The 24,080-nt window shown below is 39.9% G+C and overlaps 1 protein-coding gene across 5 annotated transcripts in view; it reads right to left on the bottom strand.

Moving 5' to 3' along the window:
* The window catches only part of HLCS (holocarboxylase synthetase), a 130,734-nt gene that overhangs the window by 27,383 nt on the left and 79,271 nt on the right, over positions 1 to 24,080 (bottom strand). The window lies entirely within an intron of this gene.

Here is a 24,080-nt window from a genome sequence, read left to right as displayed (position 1 = left end):
AATATCAGGTAATATTTTATGTTAACGTTGCACCACCATTTTTTCAGTTAGCATTTAGTCCTGATCCCAACCCATTAGAATTTTTAAAAATGATTGGCTGAAAAACGATATTATAAAATATTATTTTATCTGCTAGGCTGAAATAAGTCAGAGCTATAGTTCATTTAAGTTCTGATAACACAGGTTTTGTATTTCTTCACTTCTTCTTCAAGTGCTCATTTTTTTGGTGTCCCCATCTTCAGCAAGTGACAACCAGCAATTCTAAACATTTGTTTCTACTTACAGCAAATTTTTGTTCATACTACAAAATATAAGAGCAGCAGTTTCTGATTATTTAGAAAACCAATATGGTGGCAATAAAGCAGTTTAAAAGATACACTATCCCCTGAGAACTAATTATGATTTAACTACAGTAAATAAATCTACACCTTCTGAGAGCTCTAGAGAACACTGGCTTATTTTAGGCTTGTGTTCTGCTTTTAAAATAGTTTCACTTAAAAGAATACTAACTTTCCTCTGGGGATAAGTAGAAAGTGCACTTTAACACCACCAAATGAGTCAATGCTACACTTAAAATAAAAAAAAAAAAAGAAAAGAAAAGAAGAAAAAACCCTACTGTGAGAACTTTGTTCAAGCCACTTTTAAACAGATCTCAACTGTACCACCATCCTCCTCCATTTCACGTTTTCAGCAAGAGTTATTTCAGAGATAAAACATATTCAAGATGTTGCCTGTGAGGTAAGCCCAAAAAGTGATGTCTAGCCCACAAATCTGCTTTTCCCACAGCCACAAACATGATATTGTTCATTCCTATAAAAGCAATCTTGTCTTGGGGGTAAGGGCAGCCCAAATCAGAGAAAAAAGTACCATTCACAATGATTTCCTGTGAGAAATGGATTTGTAAAAAATTTCTAAAATTCAATAGTAAGTTTATATAGTGTTGTATATTTGTATGTAAATACTAAGATAAGGTGTAAATAAGGTTTAAAAATGGTTTTGTAAAATGATTAGATATTTTAGAGAACTAGAACTGTGAAAGATGTATTGTAGTAAGGCTATGTAGGGGAAAAAATATAGATAATTGGTGTTAGAAGTAATAGTAATATTGTGTGGTAAAAGTTAGTAAGTTGTGAAACATTTATGAAGTATTGTGATTAAAAAACAGGTTGGATTCTGATGGAATGGTGCTGAGCTTTACATCTCTTGTATGCCACTATTCGAGACTCAGAATAAAATCTTTTAAAACACCTCTCAGTTGCCCCATCTCTGTAAAAGCTGAGAAAACCAACAATTTCCCCCGAATTTCAGATGGGTTTGGGAGCTGTTTCCAGCTCTGCACTTGAGGAGGTGCAGGAGCAGCAAGGAGGAGCTGTGAGTGCCCCACAGACACCACGGGTTTGTGCTGAGACGAGGAACCAGCCCTTGCTCCAGCAACTCCTGGGGTTGTGGCAGCACCAAAATGCAAGAAACCCAGAGATTTGAGTATTTTTCAGAAGCCTAACTCAATTTAGGCTGGATGTTAGGCAAATGTTTTTATGGAAAGAGTGATGAAGTTCTGGGATGTCCTGCCCGGGGAGGTGGTGGAGTCACCATCCCTGGGTGTGTTTAACACAAGCCTGGATGTTTTAAACTAAGCCAGGGTTTAGTTGAGGTGTTGGGGCTTGGACTTGATGATCTTGAAGGTTTCTTCCAACCCAGTGATTCTGGAATTCTGTGAATTCTGTGGTTCTCCTTTCATGATGATGAGGTTATTGGAAGGCCCATGCAAAGTGTGGATCAAAAATGCCTTTGCTAATTACAAATCACAGAATCCTGGAATGGTTTGGGTTGGAAAGGACCTCAAAGATCATCCAGTTGCACCCCCTGCCATGGGTACAAACCAGCAGGGGCTGCACCAGGCCCCACAGTGTTTTCCCACGTTATTCCTGAGTCATGGAGATGCCATCAAAGGCCAACAGCAGAAAATCTCTTTGCCAGTCACCTTCCATGAAGCACACCTTGGTAATTGTCTCCTTTGGACACTGTGGATCCCATGCTGAGACCAGGCACACCTATCTACCACCTTCAGCAGGAAATTTTACCTCTTGACACTAAATCCCAGAATCATCACGGCTGGAAGAGCCCTCCAGGATCACCCAGCCCCACCAGCATCACCCAAACCCTGTCCCCAAGGCCACATCCAGACTCCTCTGGGACAATTCCAGTGACTCCAAAGCTCCCTGGGCAGCTCATCCCAAGGCCTGGCCACTCTTCCAGGGAAATTTTCTTTCCCAATCTCCAACCTGAGCCTCCCCTGGTGCCATTTGAGGCCATTTCTTCTCCTCCCTTCACTCTCACCAACTCTCCCTCACTGCCCCTCCTGCAATGAGCTCCTCCTGATCCTCCTTTTCTCCAGGCTGTGCCCCCCAGCTCCCCCAGCTGCTCCTCCCAGGATGTGTTTTCCAGATTCTTCTCTTCCCTGGACACTCTCCAGCCCCTCAGGGGGAAGATCCCCCAAAGCTCAGGAGGTTTCATCCCTGTCTTCTGGGAGCAGCTTGATTACAACACCAATCCAATGCTTTTGCAACATAAAAATCCAATTTAAACTTGGAAACACAGTTGGGAAGGAATGGCAGGCTTTGTTAAAACACACGGATTTCTGTTGCTCCTCCATTCATGTATCTGTTTTTAAATAATGAAAAAAAAAAAAAAATCATGTGCTGCCATGAGGGGAGGAAAATAAACAGAGCAGGAAAAAAGCTAATTAGGAATGCAAAACACAGGCTTCTGCACCAAAGAGATACAATTAGGAGAGCAGATGATGCAGCTCTTGGAGATTTGGCAGCAGGTAACAACTCATTACATGGAGAGACCGGGGCTGGACCTTCAAGGGTCACGAAGAAATTCTTTAAAGGACACAACATGGGGAAGTTGTTAATTCCCAGACTGATACACCAAGAGACACACAGATTGATTTTTTATTTTTTTTTTTTTACTACTTCCTGAGATTCTGCTGGAATTAACATGAAGCCAAGGATAATAAAAATCTCCACACAGCCTCCTGCCTGCCTTCCCCCAGCTTCAGAGCTCTGTACATGGTGTGTGCCTGTTAGTTTGGTGGGTTTTTTTTTTTCTTTTCTGGGAGAAACAACTTGGATTTTCCTTACCAGAAAGATTAACTGTACGTGCACTTTTTTACATATTGACTTCCCTTCTTCTCTTTCAACTTAATCAGTTGCAGACTTAACAATTTCGTTTTTCTGCAGAGTGGCTTAATCACAGTGCTCACCACATTTCCCCCCCCTCCAAAATTTTTTCCTTCAAGAAATTATCTTTTTTTTTTATTTTTATTTTTTTTTGTGCTCTTTAACCACCATGCTCTGAGTATTAATTCCAAAAACCAGAGTGAGATATAAGATTATGGCAACATGAAAATAAATTTACCCTTCGGGAAAAATATCAGATGACATCTATATGATCATAGAAGATGATACTGGAATTTTATGTAAATTTTTCTTTTTTTTTTCTCTGGAACATTTTTGTGGTATTTTCCAAAATGTGAGCAAGGCACTTTTGGCATTCAAGAATATTAAAGCAGCTGAAATAGTAACAGAGAGGTTCTAGAACAGCTTTTTATACAAAAAATCTCCTCCCCAGTCTGTAGTGCATACTAAGAGTAATAAACAATATTTAATTATTTTACAGAAATTCCAACTGTAAGGAGAACTCTGGCCCGCCAACACAACGACTTTTCATCCTGCATGAACATAAAATGGGAACTGAAACCCCCAAAACTACGTTTGACTAATGTTAACAGCTATAAATTTCATTGATGTTGTGGGTTTAAGGTTGAAACTCTCATTAAAGCATCCTGCTGTGTTACAGTATTGCAGAGGCATTACCACAGCCAGCAGTGCATTCCAGATGTTCAAATACCTGGGCACGAGAGTTATGGGCAGATTTGTCCCTTCCCTTTGAGTTCCTTGCCTGAAAATCTCACTCTCAAAGAGGTTGTTTAGAGAGTATTGTAACTGCAAGACAAAAAAAAACAAACCAAAACAAAAAACCCAAACAAAAACCAAAACAAACAAAAAAACCACCAAAAAAAACCAAAACCCAACCCAAACCCTTTCAATTTTAGTCAAATCAATGAATTCCAGAATTATTTGGGTTGATGGGCCACAGTTAGAGGAGAAGACACAGTGAATGAGAATAGGTTTGAATTAGATACTGGGGAAAAAAATCTTTCCCTGTGAGGGTGGGGAGGGTCTGGAAAGAATTCCCAGAGCAGCTGTGGCTGCCCCTGGATCCTGGCAGTGCCCAAGGCCAGGTTGGACACCGGGACAGTGGAAGGTGTCCCTGCCATGGCAGGAGGTGAAATTGGACAATCTTTGATGTCCCTTCCAACCCAAACCATTCTATGAATCTATCAAATATAAAATAAATGGTATTATTGACCCCAAATCATCAGTTTTTGTGAAAGACACCATGCTGGGAATCTGCTAAAAGCCACCAAAATCAGGAAATGTGGGGAAGTTTTGAGGATGAACAAACCCTGCATTCAGTTTATTTGGGCACCTGGTAGATGGGATCTTATGGGGGAAATCTCTGAAGGACAAAGGAGCTCAAAAGATCTGGTCTTGACGAATTCCCCCCCACAAAACAACCCTGTCACAATCCTGAGGAAAATAAGGACACAAACAGAGTCTGCTTTGGCTAGAAAAGGGAATCCAGGAGTGGAAAAAAAATGTCCAAAAAAGATGGAAGCAAGGAGGAATACTACAAAGGAGAAATGCAGAAATATGGTCCTGAGAATGGAAAGCTCAATTATATTATAGATTGGGGGGAAAAAAGGCAACAAGAACTTCTCCTGGAATGTGATTTAAAAAAAAAAAAGAAGGAAAATGTGGGGTCTCAGCTGATTGAGGCTAAAACACAGTGGATACACCTAAGACTAGGAATTCTGTTTGCAGGTCTTCACCAATGAAATCTTCCAGGACTTTACCCAGTTCAGGGAGAAGAGGAAACACCAGCAGTAGAAAAGAATTGAGCTCATAAATCTCTTGGGATATTTTGGCTCAATCAAGTCGGTGAGAGCAGATGGGAGGGATCTGAGAGTGCTGAGGGCACATCCAGCTCTGCCACCCTCAAGGTCAAGGACATCCCAGATGAAGAGGGAAAACATCTCCAAGCTGTTCTTCCAAACATCCCTGCATCCAAGTCAAGCCTTGAGCAGAAAGGGTCTGGATTGTGGGATTGAAAATCCTGGGTTGTACTCCAGCTGTGGGCTGGAGACAACTGCAGATCTCAGGGGGTTCTCCAAGACTTGTCCTATTTAATAAGTTTAATAAAGGAAAGGAGGGGATTCAGGAGGAAATGGCACACACATCCAGCCAGTTTGTGAGTAACGCTGAGCTGTGGGGAACTAAACTCTGGAATAGGATGTGGAGCTTTTCCAGATCTGACTGGAAAAAGCCTTTATCAAGCTGGTCAGAATTCATTGTTGACCCTGCTTAAAAGAAGGAGGTTGGACTAGAAACCTTCAGGGATTCTGAGTGATTCCTGACTCCAGAAAATGTACAGGAACTTGGCAGCTCTGGTGTTTCCAGCAGACATTTAGGTTTGGTTGAAATCAGTCAGAAATTAGCCATTGTAACTATTAAATCAGTGATTTAGCCCCAGTGGTGGTCACTGGAATCCCATCTCCCAGGCAGGATCCTAAAGCCATTTGCACAGTCTCTTACAAGCCTAAATATTTACATTTCTCCATCCTCCACTTTCCATGAGGCATTTTACACACCACCAGGTGCTCCCAGAGGATTGACTCCCCCAGGTGAGACAAGGAGAACACCTCAGCTGTTAATCCAACTCAGCTTGATTTAAATGACAGAAATCTCACTTAAAACTGTGCCTAAATCCAGCAAGAAAAAAACATTGACCAGAATACCTCGTGGCATGAATGCACTCTTCTGTTCTCATGCAAAAATTCATCGCTCCTTTCACTTTCTAGTGGGTTCCCCCACAGCAAAGTTAGCACAGAAAGGGCCATTTAGTGTCAAATTCTCCTTGAACTCCTTGGATACACCAAAGTCCTGCACCAGTGAGAAAAAGCATTAAGGGGATTACAATATCCCAGCCATGGGGAAAGCAAAAAAACCACTGCAACCTTGCACAGCTGGTTCCTTGTTACCTCAAGAAATGCTACAAAAAGAAGATTGTCCCGAACTAGACAGGGCATTTCCAGCAAGGAATATTCTCCTGAATGAATGACGTGGGTGAGGAGCTTCCAGAGCCTTTGGCTGGCTGGGTAAATCCTTAAGCAGGGCAATAATAACAATTCAGTTCCAGGGAAAATGCAGGATGAGGAGGGCTGGGAGCAGGGCAAAGCCACCTGAAATGTTTTTTAGCTCTTCATAAATGAAAGCTGCTGTTGGCAAAGGGGGAACAACAGCAAAAGATGCCAGGGGAGAGAAGGGAAGACTAAATCACCTCTTTTTTACCACCCATGCTTGATTTAAATTATGGTATTATGAATTGGGAATGGTTCATGCTTTGCAGGTGGAATTGCTTTGAGAATCAGGGCCTGCTGCACAGAACTCTACCATGAAATCCTCTTTTTTTTCCCCCTGGATTTTTCAGCTGGTAATTTTCTTGCTATTTTTATACCTGCTATTTTATAATTAGTCCTTTGTCTATGTTTATAGGCTTTTCCTCTTGAAAAAGAGAAAGAAAAAGAGAATTTTAAAACACAGTACTGTAAAGGCAGAGGTGTCAGGAAACATACCCAAATAAGAAAGGACTCCAAAAAATCAGTTTGCCAACAAAATGCCAGTAAAATTTGAAACCTGGGTTCAGACATACTGGTCATGTTCCAAAACTGCAAACTTAAAGAACTTCTTTATTCAGTAAATCAGCTTCTCTGTGAATATCATCAAGACCACAAAGTTACAGTAAAGGAGGGCGTTTCCAGGGGAGATGTGAGGAGAGTTTAGGAGTTTCTTTCAATTTTTAATTTAAAAAGCAAAAACTTGTCCTGTTTTGAAGAATTTATTTCATTTTTTCCCATCTAGTAAGTAATCTTTTCAATTCATAACCTTTCCTGAAAAAGCCACCTGAAGCCAAAAGTGAGCATGGGACAAATAGGAATGAAACAGATTTCATTAGGAATAGAACTGCAGTGCCAAGATTAAAGAAACAGAAGATTTACCAGAATGCAGCGAAATATATTTATCATAACATGGTAAGAGTAGAATCTTCAGGCTAAAATAAAATTCATAAGCACAGTGATCAAAGCCAGAGCCAGCCCTTCTTGTGTGAGGTCAAACCCAGCAAAGAGAACTGCCCCACCTCCAACAGATGGCAATGGAAACCTGGAGAGAGACAATTTCCAGGGCATGGAGGGACAGCACACAGGAAATGGCTTCAAAGTGAAAAATTCCAAGTTTAGATCAGATATTAAGAAAAATTTCCTCCCTGGCAGGGTGTGCAGGCCCTGGCACAGGTGCCCAGAGCAGCTGTGGCTGCCCCTGGATCGCTGGCAGTGCCCAAGGCCAGGTTGGACATTGGCACAGTGGGAGGTGTCCCTGCCATGGCAGGGGTGGCACTGGATGATTTTAGGTCACTTCCAACCCATTCTGTGATTTCTTGACTCTGTTAAATACCTTCATGCTGAGAAGCTGACTCAGGATGCTGTTTATGCATCAGATTTTCCAATATAAAGACTGTTTTCCTTTTTTCCATAAATCATATGAAAAAAAATATATATCCCTGTACCTTTATTAGAGGAAAACAGGACAAAGGGAAATAAATTATTTGTGTTGCTAGAAGGTATAGGTATTTTATCTTTGCAAGGAAGTAATAAGATCTATCAGGGTCTATTATTTTTATCTGACCAGAAAGTCGCATGTAGAATTCAATCTGTTTTTAGAACAAGGAAAACTATTCTATCCCAAATTTTCCAACATGTATTTTAGAACCAGCCTGTAAAACTTTAGAGCTACACACTTTTAGTTGTCCTATCAATTTTACCTGGTTTCTAAATAGCACAAAACTGATCTAATTTTATCTCTAGTCATTACCTGCAGTAAAATTTCACTCTACTGTGCATTGAATCCACCAAGTGCAGTGTAAGGCATGGGACAATCCTTGAAAAATGGGAGGAGAACCTTTAAAAAGTGATGGGAAAGGGTTGAGGGTTATTTTTTTCCAGAGCAGCTGTGGCTGCCCCTGGATCCCTGGCAGTGCCCAAGGCCAGGTTGGACATTGGGACAGTGGGAGGTGTCCCTGCCATGGTGATGCAGAGAGCAGAGGCTGGGCAGAGCTACAGAATAAATTCGGGATTTATTAAAGGATCTCCTCCATGGATCCACCTTGGGCAGCACCAGAGCCCAGCCAGGGCTGCACCCAAATGACCCAAAATGCCCCCAAAATGCACGAGCGCTCCCGGGGGCTCTCCCTGGGATCAGTTCTGCTCCATTGGCACCTTGGAGTTCATTGTCCCATTCCAGCTTTAGCCCAGGCAGTCCCACCCTGCTTGTTTTTCTCTCTCCAGCCCACGCTGTTTGTGCTCCTGGGCTGAGATTTGGATCATTTGTCCTTGGTGCCCAGCTGGAGCAGGAATTGTTTTGTCTCCCTGCTCTGTGCACAGAGCTCACCATCCCATAATACAAAACCCAGACCCACACACTAAAGCAGCACAGAATGTAGAAAATAGAAAAGCTAAACCTGAGGCATCAATGGCAGGGGTGGCACTGGATGACAATTAAATGTCCCTCCCAGCCCAACCTATTCCATAATTTTAAGATGCTTTAAGAATGCTCAAATTTGATCAGTTTCAGAGGAAAATCCCAAAACAAGGCCAATGCAGCAGAGCAAGAATCCTTTCAGCAAATGCCAAATCTATTTTAAATCAACCTTAGATTCACTAATTCACAATGTGGGGCATCACAAACATGAGACTCTCAAAAGTAACCCCTTGTAAGGTGAATTTATAAAATATTCCTTATTATTCCTTATTCCTTAGCTCCCTCTCAGGTAAAAAAGCCAAGTGAGAACTTTCTGCTCACACAGCGATTTTAATTTGATATTCTGGCCAGTTTCTACTCTGGGTGATTACATTTCCTTATGAAAATTTCTCTGCAATTTATGAAGACATCACTTCATTTCCTGGCTTAAATCACAGAGGGTGTTAAACAGTTGCCGTGTTTGAGCAGTGAAGTTATTCCCAAATATCCACTCCAGCAGGGTGAGTGTAGAACAAAAGACACTGGATTTATCATGGAAATTAAAATGAGCTCAAGCAAGAATTGTGTGAGGTACCCTCTCAAGATCCTCTCCAGAGCCTTGCAAAGTGGGAAAAATTAAAGTATTTCAACAACAAAAAAATTCCATTCCTCATGAAGGAACTGTGAAAGACCTAAAAATCAGTAATAACAATTATTTTCCTTACTTAAATTAATATTGTTCCTTTATCTTATTATTATTAAAAATTTCATCAATACTTAAAATCACAGAAGGAACTGTGAAAAACCTAAAAAAAGAGTAATAATACTTTCCTTATTTAAATTTTTTTCCCTTTATCTTATTAAAAGTTTAATCAATACCTAAATTCACAGATGGAACTGTGAAAGACCTAAAAAATCAGTAGTAACAACAACTTTCCTTATTTAAATTCAATTTTTTTCCCTTTATCTTATTAAAAGTTTCATCAACACTTAAATTCATAAATGGAACTGTGAAAGACCTTAAAAATTAGTAATAACAATTATTTTCCTTATTTAATTTTTTTTTTTCCTTTATCTTATTAAAAGTTTCATCAGTACTTAAAATCACAGATGGAACTGTGAAATTAGTTGTAACAGTTATTTTCCTCATTTAAATTAATATTTTTCCTTTATCTTATTATTATTATTATTATTATTATTATTAAAAATTTCATCAATACATAAAATCACAGAATGAACTATGAAAGACCTAAAAAAAATCAATAACAATTTTCCCCCTTATTTAAATTACATTTCTTTTTCCTTTCCATTATTATTCTTAAAAGTTTCAATACTAAAAATCACAGAAGGAACTGAAAGACCTAAAAAAATCAGTAATAACATTTGTTTTCCTTATTTAAGTTAATTTTTTTCCTTCATGTTATTATTCTTAAAAGTTTCATCAATACTTAAAATGACAGAAGGAACTGTGAAAGACCTAAAAATTAATAATAACAAATTTCCTCTTATTTAAATTAATCCTTTTTCCTTTATCTTACCATTATTAAAGGTTTTATCAATACTTAAAATCACTGAAGTAATTAATGCTTAAGAGAACCCTTTAAAACCTTTGATTTTTTTCCCATTATTTTGCTTTAATTTCTTTTATTTTCTGCCTGCAACATCCATTGTGCTCAAAATTTAGGTTCTGGATGCAGCAAATTCTCAGTTTTCTTAATTCAGTGCTAAGTGACAAATAATTGCAATTATTCTCCACTTTCACACAAAAGGCAGCAGGATTTCACTCTGCCATTTCTCGTGTCCTGTCAATTAGTTTAACCCTCTTCCTGAAAAAATATATTTAAAGACAATTAACTAAAATTTCAGGCATATTTCTCCATTACCTCAGTTTTCCTTGGTCAAAAGCACGCGAGCCTCAATTTCTAAATTCTCATCTCTCACCATTTAATTGAAAAATACACACAGAAGGTCTTAAAAGTTCCACGTGCTGGTGCATATTCTGATTTTTGGGACGTGTATGGTACAAACATCATCACTAAGGTGGTTATTGGACACATTATTTGGCATTCAACCAAATCTTCCTAAATTTTTCCCAATTGTGGCTTCATAAATTGGCAGGTGAAGACAATTATTTCACTTGCATGGCTTTTTTTCCATTAGGAATGGTGATGCATGAAATCTTTGAAAAAAAAAAGATTATTAATGTTTTACTGTGCAAAAGCAATTGAAACACTCCTTTCCTTCCTTGTCAATAAATCCAGAATTTAATCAAAAAACTCCCACAGACAAAATAACAGGTTTTTAATCCTTCTCTAGTAAAAAGTAGAGGTGGAACACTGAGAAATTTAAAATATAAACATAAATATTATATATAAAGAAATAATATATAAATAAACATAACATACAAATAATGTAAATATAAATTATAATGTAAGAGATTAAAGAAAAGTTTAATGCAAACTTCGGGGGGGAAAGAAAGGTATTTTTTTGTTTCAAAGTGAGATCCGGTTTTAAATTAAAATTCTTAAGAAATAGCAGTTGAGTTCTAAAGTTGCAGCTAAAATTTGAAATAGTTTGTTTGCAAAATAAAGTTTAGAATATTATTTTTAAAAATATTTGAAATAAATATATGTTAAATATGTTAATATATTAAATAACACAATAATAATAATACTAATACTACTACAACTACTACTACTACTACTACTACTACTAGCTATTATTATTATTATTAAATTAATGATTATTTTTGATGTTATTAGACCTGATGGGTTGTTTACCATATACATAATTTTTCAGAGGAAAGAGAGATCCAGAACAGCTGCTCTTCCCTAAGAGGAGGAATTAATTTCTCTGTAAAATGCCATTTTTCCTTGAAAACACATACATGGACATTACATCCAACATCCCAACACAGAATTTTCTCGTGAAGAAAGAACAGATTTTTTTCCCCCCCAATTTCAAGTGTCAGATCATGGGAAGAAATAATGATCCAGAAAAATATTTTGCTTTTTTCCTGGTGAATTGAACACAATAGCTGAGCTCAGCTGGCTCTGCATCCACAGATCTGAGAATTAAAACACAAAAAATGCTCTCATCAAGCAGCAGAGCTTCACCCCAAGAGAAACCACAAAATTTCTAAATTCAGATTTAAATCCCACAGCGCTTTTCTAACACTCCAAAGCAGCTGAATGGAGAACAGCAAAGTTCTCTTTCCAAATATATTCTGAATATTTTGCAAACCCCTCATTCCTGGGCTGTGGCAGCTCCAAGGCAGACTCCCCATAGTTCATTTTATGGCTGATTAAGAATGGATTTCAAAATAAGGAAGTTGCTTTCTGCTGGCCACAGCATCATCAACAACCATCAAAATAATGTGGATTTTAACCACAGACTCACACAAAATAGTTGCTACTCAAAGCCCCGAACAGAGGATTTCCTTTGTCAGCGTGGGCAAAAAAAGAAAAAAAGAAAAAAAGCTCAAAAGTCCCCAGGTAATGTTGTTAATTCAAATTCTTCACAAGCAAGGAAAGCTGAAAGTTCCTACTTCTGAGAGGTTAAAATAGGCCCACAAGGAATAAAGTATTGTACAAATAAAATATTTAAAAATAATTCCTATCCTGAGAGGTGGTGGATGGGTCATCACAGAAGGTTTGGGTTGGAAGGTGAGTTTATATTGGATTTTGGCATCGTGGCACTTTTCTGTTCAATGGCATCTGCACGTAGTAGAGATGAAATCTGGATACCCAAAGAGCAGAAAATAAGAAAAGTCTTTGATTCTTGTGTTACCTCACCAAACCCAGGAGTTGCTTCCAAATACTGACTAAAAGCATGCCAAATTCTAATTCTGTATCACTGTCAACCATTTTTAGGTTTAGGAAAGGCTGAAAAAATTGTGATTGTTCACCCTGGAGAGGAGAAGCTTTGGGTGAGCTCAGGGTGGCCTTGCAGGGCCTGAAGGATCCAACAAGAAACACGGAGAGAGACAATTTCCAAGGGATGGAGGGACAGGAAAAAGGGGAATCAATACTCATGGAGGAATAATTGAAATCAGAAATTAATTTCTGAACCACCTGGCAGATCTCTGGGTCCTCCTTCACCTCTTTTTTTGTGTGCAGTACTTAAGTGTAAAGCAAGAGGAAAATACAAAAGGGAAAGGGGGAAGGGAAAGAAAAGAGGAAAAGGAAAAGGAAAAGGAAAAGGAAAAGGAAAAGGAAAAGGAAAAGGAAAAGGAAAAGGAAAAGGAAAAGGAAAAGGAAAAGGAAAAGGAAAAGGAAAAGGAAAAGGAAAAGGAAAAGGAAAAGGAAAAGGAAAAGGAAAGGAAAGGAAAGGAAAGGAAAGGAAAGGAAAGGAAAGGAAAGGAAAGGAAAGGAAAGGAAAGGAAAGGAAAGGAAAGGAAAGGAAAGGAAAGGAAAGGAAAGGAAAGGAAAGCGGAAAAGAAAAGAAAAGAAAAGAAAAGAAAAGAAAAGAAAAGAAAAGAAAAGAAAAGAAAAGAAAAGAAAAGAAAAGAAAAGAAAAGAAAAGAAAAGAAAAGAAAAGAAAAGAAAAGAAAAGAAAAGAAAAGAAAAGAAAAGAAAAGAAAAGAAAAGAAAAGAAAAGAAAAGAAAAGAAAAGAAAAGAAAAGAAAAGAAAAGAAAAGAAAAACTTTCTCATTCAGCTTTGCCAAGCCATTTCTAAAAAAAAAACAGGTGTTGTGAGGTGGTATTTTATTTAAAATGAAAAAGTGAGGTTTTATCAAGGGTTAGGGCATTATGCAGCAAAGAATTCCTTTGGCTGGAGAGGGAGAAAAATGTGGAGGAATTACTTAAAAGGGAAGTTACAGACACAGATATGCAAAACTGCTGGGAAGCAAATTAATAAAAGCAATAAATACGTGAAATAAAATAAAAATCAGTAGTTATTCACATTTGTGTGAAGTAAAAAATCCACAGCTCCAGCATCTCCCATGGATTTGCATCCATGGCAAAATGAGCCCCAGCTGGAAATCCCACTCCAAAATCAAACAGGTTCTGACAGGGACAGCCTAAGTCTGACCCAATTTCACAGCACAGCCCCAGAGTGCTGCAAGGATCCTCTGCCCTACTGCAAAAATCTCACAACCATGGAGAAACCACAGCTCACTTAAGCAAAATTCCTTTTTTTAGCAATTTTTAAAGGCAAAATTCCTGCATCTGTGTTACTGGGCTGAAGTGTTGTCCCATAGCCACTGAAAATGGGGACATTTTCTTTCATTTTCTTCCTGTACCAGGCACTTGAGTGAAAGTTTTTTTACACTGTTCTGGTGTTCTCTTGAGGAAAGAAACACAATTCTTTGCTGTCCCACTCTCCCTACCTAAGGAATCGTGTTTCCTACACCCTGAATTATTCCCTTTTCCCTGCTTTGTACTATGCCCAGCAAATCCACACTTTTTGAAGCCTCGTGCTGAAAACTGGGCCAATAACTCCAGTTAAATCCTCCCAGTGTTGAGTAGAACTGCAAGGATTACCTTGACATTTTTAGCACATTTTTAAGCACTTTTGTATGAATTTCAGTGCCAGTCCTCACCTCTTTTGTTACAACAGGAATTTATTTTTAGCTCACATTGAATTGCTTACTCAAACCTCCAGAACTTCTCATGAAAATTGATATTCAACCACTCTCTCTCCATTTCATGATTTGCATCTGATTATTTGAGGCCACACTTTGATTTATCAAGCTTTGAGTTTTAAAGCCACCTTTTTACAAACGTATGGATTCTCCCAAGAAAGAGGAGTTTTTGGTAAGGAAACTTTCAATTCTGTCATCCAAATTTTTCCTGGGAATGACTGAAGCTGTGGCAGACCTGAAGCCTCAGCAGTCTGGCCTAGGAAGAGATTTTGGATTTAAGGTTTTAAATTTAAGAATGGCATTTAAAGCCTTCAGCTGTGACATGGAGCAGTTAAGCATCTAAAAGGGGCAAGATCACTGAAGAAAAAAATGATCATCTTTCCTTTTCTCCACTAAGAGAATTTTAACAAGTAACTCTTCACAGAATTAATAAAGCTGCAGTTGTAAATGTCAACTGTTTGCAGCTGTCTGTCTCCTCCACCTTGCACAATATATTTAACATTGAATATAACTGAGAAGGAAAAACGGGAGGAAATACTTTCCCCTTCACATACATTTTTTTAAATGTCTTTTTCTACAAGTACTCCATAAATAATTTCTGCTTTTCAACCAGGAACATCAAACTAACCTAACAGAACACTGTACTCCTATTTATCCAGAATAAACCTGTAAAACAGATTTTCCTATCACCCTTGTTTTATGGGATAACCTCACCATTGCAGCAAATAAAAACTCCTTGTGTTCCCTTTTTATCATTCTATCCAACATCCAGACTCATCCTGCCCCTGGAGGTGTTTTTCTCATTCCCAATTTGTAAACTCTGGGCTAAGGACCTTCATTTTGTGCCTGTGTCACTCCTGGTGGCATCACTGGGGTGGCTCAAATGATTCAATGACAGGAATGCAAAGGGCAGGAACAGGTGAAATACAACAATCCCACAGCAGATCCTTTATCCATCCAGCAGGGGAAAACTGTTCACTCCTGCACACAAAATTCCCAGCAATGCTGGCAGAATCCCAGGATCATCAGGGGTGGAAGAGCCCCTCAGGATCATCCAGTGCCACCCCAGCAGCACCAGCATCACCCAAACCCTGTCCCCAAGTGCCACATACAGAATGTTGCTCTAAAGCTCAGCTGAACTTCATCTCATCCCTTTGGCTTTGTAGGAACCTGACCTTTGGCTGGGAGGGACCATCCTGGAGACTCCTCACAGCCCTCAAGGTGCTGAGTCTGGCAGCTGATGAATTGTGAGTTGGAGCACCCTGGAGATCCATTTGGTGGATGTCAGGTGCCTTTGCTTTGATTTCATGGAATCACCAAGGTGGGAAGAGCCCCTCAGGATCACCCAGTGCCACCCCAGCCCCACCAGCATCACCCAAACCCTGTCCCCAAGGCCACATCCAGACTCCTCTGGGACAATTCCAGTGACTCCAAAGCTCCCTGGGCAGCTCATCCCAAGGCCTGACCACTCTGCCAGGGAAATTTTCTGTCCCAGTCTCCAACCTGAGCCTCCCCTGGTGCCATTTGAGTGTTCCACAGCCCCACAAAACCTCCCAGTGTGACCCCTCGAGGGTCCCTCTGGGCTTCTGGGGCTCTGCCATGAGCAGGTGACACCAGCTGGTGACCAAGGCCCTGTGCTGTGGGCTCCTGCTCCTGCACTGGGGTGGCACCATGGCCCCTTGTGTCCCCAAGGCCTGGCCTCGCTGCCCAGACCACCCCCAGCTGCCACAGGTGCCCACAGCAACCTCTGCCACCCATGGCCTGCATGTTGGCATCCATCTGTCCTGTCACTGTGTCCCCAACATCCAGCGTGTTCCTGTCCCCATCCTGTCCCTGTTCCCTGGAGCAGAGCCCGACCCCCCGGCTGTCCCCTCCTGGCAGGAGCTGTGCAGAGCCACAAGGTCCCCCCGAGCCTCCTTTTCTCCAGGCTCAGCCCCTTCCCAGCTCCCTCAGGAATTCTCCAGCCCCTTCCCAGCTCAATTCCCTGCCCTGGACACGCTCCAGCCCCTCCAGGTCTCTCCTGCAGGACCAGAACTGGACTCAGGAGACAAATCTGAACCAGCCATGGGTTCTGAGAGCCCTTTTGTGGCTGACTCCACCTTGAGAATATATTCTTTGCAATAGTTGAGCTTGAAGGTGATGAAAGCCTCATTTGCTCAACAAAATTCCACATCCAAACATGAGTGGCACAATCTCCTGGCTAGTTTGAGGTGAAATTAGGTTTTCCTGTTGTTATTTTGGTTTCCTGAAGCAGTGAGAGCAGTGACAACCTTAGGCCCACACCCACCTGAGCTGCAGGAGGGCAAATCCTGACAGCAGAGATGAAACCACAGCTCCTGCAGACCTGGTGGCTTCTCCCTTTTATTGCTACACCCCCTGAGCCTCCTTTTCTCCAGGCTCAGCCCCTTCCCAGCTCCCTCAGGAATTCTCCAGCCCTTTCCCAGCTCCCTCAGCTGCTCCTCCCAGGATTTTGTTTTCCAGCCCATTCCCAGCTCCGTTCCCCTCTCTGCACACAAAACAGACACCAAGAACTGACTTTTAAGACTAAAAAATGAATTTACCATCACCCAACCCACGGGCTCTTGTCACAAACAAGTTCAGATCACACCAGGGAGACTCAACTCCGAGTCCTTCCCACACCAGCTCCTCCCTGGCAGCAGGAATTGGCATCTCCAGCCCCAAACCAAACACAGCCAGGAGCAGTGAAACCCCTGTTGTGACACTGGGACAAAAAATAACTCACACACAGACACTAGATGTAAAAAGGGAAAGAAAAGAACCTAAAGAACAAACATTATTTTCTGACTCCACTATATATAGAATTTCAAAAGTGACAGCGGATTGGAGGGTGAAATTGCCACCTCTCCAACCACACTGTTCAAACCAAAATCCATCAATTCTCTCCTCCCGCAAAGAAAAATGCAAAATAATCATTATTTATGTGACCAGTGTGAGAAGATATTTCAGTAGAAATATGTAAACATCAAAAAGCATAAGAAGCTTTTAGAAGAACTTTAAAACTCTCAAAAGAGCAGGGTGACACCATGCCAATCTCAGACCCCAATCTATCAAAACCTTCACGTTTTTAATTTTTTTAAATCAACCAACCCTTCACATTTTTTAATTTTTAATTTTTAATCAACCAAAACCTTCTCATTTTTTAATTTTTAAATTTTTTAATCAACCAAAACCTTCACATTTAATGCAGCAACTGAATGGTTGGATATTGCCAACTTGCATTCTTGTCTACTGGTGTATTTGTATTTTAAAATAAATTATGTATTTGACTGTCCATTTTTAATAGCTGCTATAGAATCTTATAGTAGTAAAATAAAAAATAAAAAATTCTTCCTTTTAACTGCATATTCCAAGGGGTAAAACTTATATTCCAGTATCATATTCCAACGTATATATAATATTATTATTCCAATTTATCATTGTTCCAACTTACATACACTACTCCAATTTATGTTATTAGATTCCAGTATCACATAAGGCAAGGTGGCTTCCAAAATCGTGAAATGCATTGTCAAGTTCTCAATTTCAAATGCTATTTTTAAACCCTACTGTCAAAAAAATTTCCTGGAAGTTAACATAAAATACATCTTGGATTATTTATCACACTCTATCTCTCCCTTGGACGTGGACATTTATTTTTGTTATTGAAGAGCTCCTCTAATTGAATTTCCTTGTATTCATTAGCTTTAGGATACTTCCAGTAAGAAAACATGACTGAATTTGAGAAATGAGATCATAAAATATAAGATGTGACAGCAGAAAAATGCTTTATTTCCCTGTTCATTAAGAAAATATATTTTCTTTCCAGGTAGAACAGACATTGAGAAGAGTATCCAAGTCCAAGTGGTTCTTGTAATATTGAACACACAAAAATTAACTCACTCTGGCTACAAAGAAATATCTGCAGTCAAAATTAAGCCACTCAAAAAAATCCCACAAGCTTTTTCTAGTGAAAAAAAATTGATAATCTGGGTTAACACTGCAAACTGCAGGACTAGAAAGAAGTCACATTATTATAATATTATGGAATTATCAAGTTCCTGCATGGCTGACCATCATCCCTGGATTTTACTGGAATGGATTTGGTGCTTTGCAGCTCAGTGAAAACATTCTCTGGAGGCACTTTGCCTCGTGGAACGCAGCTGCTCCAGGGCTGCCCCTTTCCCAGAAAAACTGGGATTGAGTTTCTGCTGCTGCACAAGCTCTGCAGTCCTGGCAGAGCATTCCTGAATCCCGGGGCTGGGGCAGGGGATGGCACTGTCCCCTCAGGATGGGACATCACTTATACAAGCAGAGAAAATAATAAAAATATATGTATTGTCATTGTTTGTTGTTATTCTATATTGTTATTAATATATTATATATATTATTATACTTAAATATAAGTATATTGTTATTATATATTGTTATTGCTGTTGTTGTTGTTTATAATTTATATGTTAATATTATTTTTATATATAGTTATTATTTTAATTTTTAAAAAGAAAAAAACAGGAAGCTAAACAGGTTATCAGCATAAATTTGCAATTGATTGGAAAAATGTCACTCAAAGTAGAGAAGAATAACACAAAAAAATTGGATCCAAGTCCCCCGTTTTTAATAGCTTTGGATCTGCCCCTGGATCCCTGGCAGTGCCCAAGGCCGGGTTGGACACTGGGGCTGGAGCAGCCTGGCACAGTGGGAGGTGTCCCTGCCATGGCAGGGGTGGCACTGGGTGAGGTTTAGGGTCCTTCCAGCCCAAACCTTTCAGGGATTCTGGGATTCCACGATTCAAGCCTGAATACAAGGAATGGTTTAACCTCTGGTTTCAACCTACTGCTCTAAGACCAAATTTATTTGCTTTAAAAAGCAATTTTTTGCTGTTCAACCCTCTGACTGAATGAGATCTTTCCATACACAGCTTTTCTCAGGTGCATTTGGAGGAGCCAAAGCAAAAATCGTCATTTTGGAGGTTTTCTTCACCCCTGTTAGTGTGAGGAAGCTTTTCATTGCTATTTATCTACAGTGTCCCTAAGGGATCTTGGAAAACCCAATGATAACTATTGGCAAAGCACTTCAAAATCCACACACAGACAATGTCATAAAAGCAGGAAAAATCATGGATTTATGGAATGGTTTGGGTTGGAAGGGACCTCAAAGCCCATCCAGTGCCACCTTCTGCCATGGCAGGGACACCTCCCACTGTCCCAGGCTGCTCCAAGCCCAGTGTCCAACCTGGCCCTGGGCACTGCCAGGGATCCAGGGGAATCTGGGAATTCCATTCCAGCCCTGCCCACCCTGCCAGGGAACAATTCCTGATTCCCAATATCCCATCTAACCCTGCCCTCCATCTGTTCAAAGCCATTCCCTGTGTCCTGTCTCTCCAGCCCTTGGAAATTGTCTCTCTCCAGCTTTCTTAAAGCCCCTTTAGGTCCTGGAATTATTTTTATTTCTAATCCCACAAATGGCACAATTGATGCCCTGTGAAGGCTGAGCTGGAGCAGAGGCTGGGCAGAGCTACAGAATAAATTCGGGATTTATTCAAGGATCTCCTCCATGGATCCACCTTGGGCAGCACCAGAGCCCAGCCAGGGCTGCACCCAAATGACCCAAAATGGCCCCAAAATGCACGAGCGCTCCCGGGGCTCTCCCTGGGATCAGTTCTGCTCCATTGGCACCTTGGAGTTCATTGTCCCATTCCAGCTTTAGCCCAGGCAGTCCCACCCTGCTTGTTTTTCTCTCTCCAGCCCACGCTGTTTGTGCTCCTGGGCTGAGATTTGGATCATTTGTCCTTGGTGCCCAGCTGGAGCAGGAATTGTTTTGTCTCCCTGCTCTGTGCACACAGCTCACCATCCCAAAATGTGAAGCCCAGACCCACAGACTAAAGCAGCACAGAATATGGAAAATAGAAAAGCTCAAACCTGAGGCATCAGGATCAGTAACAAGTATTTCTAAAAATCAGGGAAAACAGGAGGATGATCTGAGATTGAGCTGTAGCACCCACGTTTATCCCACACCCAGGGGCTGGAGGAGAAAATCCTGGGATGCCTGAGGAACAAATGGAGCAGTGGATGTGCAAATGACTGCAAAATTATTATAGGAAGAGGTTTTATGGCAAACCTCTCATTCTCCCACAACCACAGGCATCAAGTGCCTATCCACAAACTCATCTCCTGCTCCACGTGGAATAAAGTGGAGTTGAAATAAGAAATAAGTGCTGTTGGAATAAAATCAGAAATTACGTCTGTGCTCTGTTCTAGACCTTTGTCACCACAAATTTCATTCTTCACCCATGGCCATCTAATATTTCACTGCTCATGCAACACTGGCATAAAATGGCAGCATTTGTTCTCCCCAGAATCCAGGGAAGTGACATAGGAAATTTCTGAAGGTTCTTGGTCTCCTGGAGGTGATGTCCACACAACATCCAGACCTCGGATCCAAAAGTGATTCCAGCTTAAGCTAAAATACACATTTAACGATACACAGGCCCAAAATAAATAATTGGCTTTGTTGTGCCCTCCCACCCTTCTCAATGGGAGCTGGTAATTAAATACACAAGAATTTCCAAGCTGAAAAATTCAAGCAGGGAACTTCCACGGCACTTCCTCCTTTTTAACTAAAGCGCAACGCTCATCAAATCAAGTTTCAAAGAATTATTTTGACTTCTTCTGCTCGTAGTGACGCAAACGAGACCGAGGCCATCTGCAGCCACCCAAGATATTCCAAGTGCATTCCAAGACACACAATCCAGCCTGAAAATGCTGATGAAAAAAACATGTGCAGCCACTGCAAAAAAAAATGCTCAAATCTCCCTCCAGTCTGGGAAATTACAGCGAGAATTTAACAGAGAATTTATCTCCGTGCAGAGCTCTAAGATCCATTTAGGCCTTGAAGTTTTTAATTATTTTTGACTCGTAGGCATGATCCAGTGCAAATATCCTCTGAAGCCTGTTGAGAGCATTGCAATACACAGATTATTCTATTTTTATTCGATGAAATAATTGGTGGCTGCTATTACAGGGCAGTGATGCCACGTTCCTGGCTAAATGCCAGTTCCTTTCTGCCTCTCTGAAATTGCAACAGGCATGTTCCATCCTGAACTTTTGCCTCGATACACTTACATTTAAGGAATATTCTCATTCATTTCAAAAACTGTAGATTCTCACTTTATTCCAGAGAAGAAATCAAGAAATGTGCACCTGAATTTTTAAAGTTTCTCCAACAAGGAGTAACTTTTTCAGAAAGACTTCAAAAATTTTCCAAGACTTTGAGATCAAAAGTGGTCAAAACCTCAACATAGGTCCAGTCAGAAAATATTACATGCAAATTTAATATATTTTTTATCTTATATCATAAGAAGCATCTTACTGATGATTCTTTTTCTTCTCCTTCCCTTTTTATGGTAAGAAGTTGACAGATACAAAATTTACCATCTTCTTCCCAACAACTCCCACTAAATCTAGATTTCAGTTTTTAGGCTTGGCATCTGAAATCCTGTATTTTACAAGGAATTATTGTCCTGTTCTAATCATTCCAATTCTTGTCTTTCAGAATCTGAATTTATCAGCATGTATTATTAGACAAAATGACAATTTTAAGGCCACAAGGATCTACAATTTTTGCTGAAGAAGAAATCCTGAGTAACGTGTCTTGGTCTGCTTTAAATCCACTTATTCACACAAATCATAAAAAAGTGAAAAGAAAAATCCTGTGATTTTCTTAAATCTTGTGATGAAATAAATAGAAAAATGCTGTAGATTCAATCCTACCCACAAAAAAAATCAAAAGTCATGTTTTTTACTTCAAATAATAATTTATTTATAGAACTCATTCTTGTTTTTAGTGATTAATTAAAGGTCCTGTTTTAAACAGATGTAATTAGATGGAAAAAAAAAAAAAAAACACCTGTAAAAATGGTGTATAAAATAAACTAATCTCCAGTAGAAGAAACCACTTTGGGCCAGATTTTTGCCACCAAGGAAAAGATCTTATAAAATGGAATTGTGGCAATCAAATTTTTTCTTCCTACAACTCTTCTGTTCATACTAAAATTTCTTTTCACTTTGATGGAACCCATTTTTAAAATAGTTATTTCTGATCCAGTGAGGATTTAGATTGTGCCTATCCATCCATATACACTGGAGATACATGAAAATTTAATTATCTTAATTTAAACTACTTATAAAATAGTTGGATGGTCACTAATTTAGACAGGTGTCCTAAACCCCCAAGGCTTTAAGATAAAAAGATAAAACAAAACCTAAAAAACACCTCTGCAGTAAACAGCAACCATTTCTACCTTCAAATCCAAGAAATGTCTCAAAGAGACTTCCCAGAAAGATAAAAAAACAACCAAAACTTTCTTCCCATATTCATAATTCCAAATACATTTCAAATAAAAATGAATTTTTAGATGGTAGAAATGAGATACTCTTCAATGTAAAACTGGCACCTTAAGATGTGATCTCAGCTTTTTTTTTGGTAATGAGCATTCATCAATCACATGCCAGTTTTCAGCTGTTAAACACTAAGATGGAAAATAAATGAATGAATAAAAAAAATGAAAATGCCACCCCCAGTAATAAATAAAAATCCTTACAGAGGAAGGACCATCAACTGGAATAATCAATAGAAATGAAATATAAATGTAAATAATAAACATAAAAATTGGGAGTGTTTGGGATTTGGCTCAGGCCTAACTTTGCTTGCTTTATTTATTCTTATTTCAACCCCTCATTGCAACTGAAAAGGGAAAATAAACAATTTCACTGGATGAAATGGTCAATTTTGCCTGAAACTGTAATTTCTGATATTCTGGCATTTGCTGTGCCCTCTTTTCAAAACTTGGGCCTATTTAATGGCCCTCTGAGAGTTGGCCATGCAGCACTAAACTGTTTATTTTGGGGTTTTCATGCATGTCTCGTTCATCCTCAACCTGCAAAATACTTCTAGCACCTGTAATTTTATACAGTAATTCATATGTAATTTATATATAATAATTAGTAACTTTTAAAGCTTACACCTGACATCCTGAGCTCTATGTTACAACTCAAGAAGACACAGAATTGTGCCTGGTACATCATTAACAGTGAACATCCAAATATCCCAGCAAGGAGAGCAAAGGATGCACTGCAAAGCCTCTGCTTTTTGGTTTTGTAGCCAAAAAATTCTTCCAAAAATACCTGGAGTCCAGGACAACCCCTCCCAGCCCATACAACATCGACGAATTTCCATATTCAACACCGCGCCAAAAAAACATCTTTTCTAAACCTGCCGAGCAGAAACTCCCACATCCTTCATAAAAAAAAATCAGATTTTCACCCCAGCTCTCAACAAGAACAGCTCACACCTCGCCTTGCCTGCCTCTGGAAAAGCAAGGTTTGGAAAAATAAAAAAAAACAAAGAAACAACCAATATTTGGGCCGGGTGCTGGGGCGCCTTTGAAGGAACATGACCCGCTCGGCGCCGCGGCGCGTTAAGGAGCCTGATTGAACATCGCTGCTAATTAAGAGCTCTCGTTGTTTGGCAGGACCACCAGAGAACCTCCTGCACTTGTTCATGCCAGCAGCACCTCCTGCAGAAATTAACTCTTGATGAGAGCAGCCGGGGGGCCCAGCTGGGTCCCCCCAGTCCTCCCGGCGCACAAATGAAGCGTAATGAGAACGCTGGTGGCTACCGAGGGGAGGGAGGTTATTCGTGACCTCTCCTTAAAAAACAGAGTATACTCTTACATTGACTTAATTTTCTGCACTGGGGGTAGATAACGCAGCTGGGGACTGTGTGAGCAGAGC

The sequence above is a fragment of the Taeniopygia guttata genome, chromosome 1, assembly GCF_048771995.1.
Source record: "Taeniopygia guttata chromosome 1, bTaeGut7.mat, whole genome shotgun sequence".
Taxonomy (NCBI): Eukaryota; Metazoa; Chordata; class Aves; order Passeriformes; family Estrildidae; genus Taeniopygia; species Taeniopygia guttata.
This window is presented reverse-complemented; position numbering and strand designations above follow the sequence as displayed.